The 4,125-nt window shown below is 47.6% G+C and overlaps 1 non-coding gene across 1 annotated transcript; it reads left to right on the top strand.

Annotated features, from left to right (window-relative positions):
• Window positions 1-405: 405 nt before the first annotated feature.
• Window positions 406-512, top strand: LOC112628220. The gene has a single exon (XR_003120382.1). It is a non-coding gene; the product is annotated as a U6 spliceosomal RNA (small nuclear RNA).
• Window positions 513-4,125: the final 3,613 nt, after the last annotated feature.

Below are 4,125 nucleotides of genomic sequence, written 5' to 3'. Positions count from 1 at the left end.
AGGGTCGGTGTTGCATCACCCCCGCGCAGCGTTCGACTAAAAACCCAGTTCTGATCCCTCCGCGCCGCCTCTGCGCCTGCAAAAAGACGCGCAGGCAGCACGCACCACGTGACGGAGCGTGACCGTCCGCCGGGAGCGCGCAAAGGTCGGGCGGGAAGAGGGCCTATTTCCCATGAGTCCTTCATATTTGCATATATAATACAAGAATGTTAGAGAGATAATTAGAATTAATTTGGCTGTAAACATAAAGATATTAGTACAAAATATTGATGCAGAAAGTAATAATTTCTTGGGTAGTTTGTAATTTTAAAATTATGTTTTAAAATGGACCATGACATACTTACCGTAAGTGTAAACTATTTCTATTTCTTGCCTTTATATACCTTCTGGCAAGTTGCTAATACCGTGCTCGCTTCGGCAGCACATATACTAAAATTGGAACGATACAGAGAAGATTAGCATGGCCCCTGCGCAAGGATGACACGCAAATTCGTGAAGCGTTCCATATTTTTCGCCCCAGGTTTGTTTTTGTTTGTTTTACACCACGTTTATACGCCGGTGCACGGTTTACCACTGAAAACATCTTTCATCTACAGGCTATATCTTTTGTTTAACACAAATAAAATGCAGTAGTCCTAGGAGACGGAATAGAAGGAGGTGGGGCGTAGGCAGACTCATCTCTGCGGTGCATTTTGCATCTGGCTCTCCGGTCCCAGTTTGCGATCTTTCCTATCTTGTCTCTGCTTCCCTCTGCACAATCCTGAGTATTGCAGTACCTTACACTTAAGGAAATTTCGTCTTGCCAGAGTTGATCCATTTCAGCTCCGAAACATAACAGGACCTAGTGCAACGACAAACGTATAAGGAACTTGCAACAAGAGTGACCGAATCCTTTGAGGGGGGGAAAAAAAAGCCACCACTTAATGAATATCTACCATTTGTCAAGGGCTTCACCAATATTTCATTGAAATATTCCTGACCAAATAAATAAATAATAAAAGAAAAGAAAAAAGAAAATGGGGGGGGGAGAGGGCAGAAAAATAAAATAATGTTTTAAAAATTCCAGACTGCCCCACCCTGTGGGTTTTACTGTTTTACTGTCATCATTTTACCCCAGTCACTGAGAGGTAAAGCCTGATAAGACTTATAGAGGCACAGACCCTGAAAAAATCGGGACCCAGTCCTCAGGTAATTGAATTGCAAAAACACAGTCCTAAGTGGTAAGATAAGGAGGAAACAAAGTCCAACCACATTCAGATTTCCTTCGACGACTTAGTGAATGTTTTCTGAAATATCTTTCCAACAGAGAAATGGTGCATCTGCTTTGCTAGTGCTTGAGCATGCACGTAGTCCATCTCGTGGGCCCTGCGGCCACTGGGACCTCAGTCGATCTGCCTCGAGCGGTCGCACAGCTCCCAGCCTCCAGGCGCGCCGCAAGAGGACGGTCAGGCGCGAAGCCCCGGAGCCACCCAGGGACAGCGGCGGGTACTCTACCAGCGGAAGCTGGGAGCTGCCGGGCAGCGTTCCATTCAGAACCCATTCCTTTTCTCTTCAGTGGAGGTGAAATGATCCTTTCCAGGTAACAGCCGAGAATAGGGGACCGCGGGACATCTCCGCCTCTTCCTTGGCTCAGGGCCTTCGATGTAAGGCGTTAGAGGACAATCTTTGGTGACTGGATTTCTGTTCTTCCCCTAGAGATACCTCGTTCTTTGGAGGCTACTTGGGCAATTGGGTGAGTAGTTTTAAATGTCTCCCTAGGGATGCCAAAAAAGAAAACGACCAACGTCGGTGTGACTCCCTCTCCTTCAGCACAGACAATCCATCAGACTGGAATATTATTAGTCTATGTATGTGGAAGAGGGTGTTATGGGGAGTAAAATAGAATCCAAGAGTGAAGGACTTGGCCCAAAAAGCACTGTTCGCTTTGTTCTAATCCCAGCACTTTGGGAGGCCGAGACGGGCGGATCACGAGGTCCGGAGATCGAGACCATCCTGGCTAACACGGTGAAACCCCGTCTCTACTAAAAAAAAAAAATACAAGAAACTAGCCGCGCGAGGTGGCGGGCGCCTGTAGTCCCAGCCACTCGGGAGGCTGAGGCAGGAGAATGGCGTAAACCCGGGAGGCGGAGCTTGCAGTGAGCTGAGATCCGGCCACTGCACTGGGAGACAGAGCCAGACTCCGTCTCAAAAAAAAAAAAAAGAAAAAGAAAAAAAGAAAAAGAAAAAAGAAAGAAGGAAGGAAGGAAGGAAGGAAGGACGGAAGGAAGGAAGGAAGGAAGGAAGGAAGGAAGGAAGGAAGGAAGGAAGGAAGGAAGGAAGGAAAGAGAGAGAAAGAAAAGAAAGAAATTGTCCCGACGCGGTGGCTCACGCCTGTAATCCTAGCACTTTGGGAGGCTGAGGTGAAAGGATCCCGAGGTCAGGGGTTCGAGACCAGCCTGACCAACAAGGTGAAGCCCCGTCTCTCCTGGGAAAAAAAGAAAGAAAGAAAAGAAACTTGTCTCATAACAGAAATTCTGAAAGACACAGGCAGTTCCTAGTCCCAGAAAATCCAGAGACCTGGCTGACTTTCTTTCCTCTGCACTCACCCTACACTCACCTGCTGAGGGAACTTGGGCAAGTCTTAGCCTCTTTGGACACATAGAGTCAATGCATTGGCATTGCAGGATGCCTTTCCAACCTGCGTGCTTGCAGATTCTTATGAACGTGTCTCCAGAAAGCTCAATAGTCCAGGCTTGAAAAAGCACTGGTTTGTCCTCCTTTCTGGGCCCCTGGAGGAGAGGAAGGTAACAGCCTGGGGTCCATTCTGGGACTCTTTAAAAGCACTCGTGGCTTGAGTCTCAGGAAAGTGAACTCAGAGGGAATTGTAATCTTCGCAAACACCTATACAATAGCACTTCTTGTATGCCAGGAGCTGTTCTCAGTGCTTTACACATATTAACAGAAAACAGTTCTATGAAGTAGGTACTGTTCATCTCCCTATGTTATAGATGAGGAAGCTGAGGCACAGAGAGATTCAACAACTTGCCCAGTGTCATTCATCAATGGCAGGGCAGCATTGAGACCTCAGTAAATCTGGCTCCAGAGTTTGTACGCTTAGCCAAACATCTGAGGGTGAAGAGAGGAGATGAGGCTGTTTAGAATTCCTGGGAAGAGCACGCAGATCCAGTTCTGCTTTTGTTGGTATTCTGAATGCAAGGCAGGAGTCACATGTTTGCAATGGATCAAGACTTTAGAGCAGGGTAGCTAGGAATGGGTGGACCTGTGTGCCAGTGACCTGGAAAAATATGACGGAGTGAAGGAGTACCCTCTTTAGGACATAGTTGGAATAGAAACAAAGTTTTCCTTTTCTAGGTTGACAATCACTTACCTGACACCTGCTCCCAAAACTAATCCTATTGATGAAGGATCTTCTTTCTGAGCAGTAAACCTGTTTAATTAAACTTATGCAAATGAGCTTAATTGCTTCTCAGTGGCTGTTGTCCAGAAGCACCTAGGGATTCCTTCCCTTAGACATTTTCAGCACCTAGATGAACCACAAAGTTGGAAGCCATTCATCTAGACATGTGTTGTGTGCCTGTGGAGTCCTGGGCCCTGCGTTGTAGATTGCAAGGAAGAGCAAGGTGTGACCCCTGCTGTCAACTTACTTTCTTAGGGCAACAGACACTTAAACAACCAAGAATAACAAAGGGAGGTGAGTGCCCTGCTAGCCTCATGAACAGAGTGCCACTAGAACACGGAGTCACCTGTGTTCCAGGAGCTGAGGGGTCTAATAAGTGGTGCTTTAGCACACAGGTTACCCTGATTTGCAGAGGAAATGGAGATGGGAAGGAACTTATTGCTTTCTCCCATGGGGGTGAAAAATAAAACCACTTGATGCTGTCTCCAACGGTGGCTCCAGCTTTACTCAGTCTCTCACTCTGGATTTGCCAGGACAGGTGGGGATAGAGATAATCTGTCCCACAGCGGCGCCCAAGAGGGGTCCCGGTTTCCTCTGAATAAGAGGGCTCCCGGCTTCCGTGCGCTCTGGTCCCTTATCCCAGATCTAGGACTCCAGAGCCAGACCTCCTGTAGGCACCGCTGGGGACCAGGCCAAACCAAACACCCCAGGAGAACAGCCCGGAGGAC

The sequence above is a fragment of the Theropithecus gelada genome, chromosome 7a, assembly GCF_003255815.1.
Source record: "Theropithecus gelada isolate Dixy chromosome 7a, Tgel_1.0, whole genome shotgun sequence".
NCBI classification, from domain to species: Eukaryota; Metazoa; Chordata; class Mammalia; order Primates; family Cercopithecidae; genus Theropithecus; species Theropithecus gelada.
The sequence above is the reverse complement of the archived record's forward strand: the minus strand, read 5'-3'. Positions and strand labels throughout refer to the sequence as shown.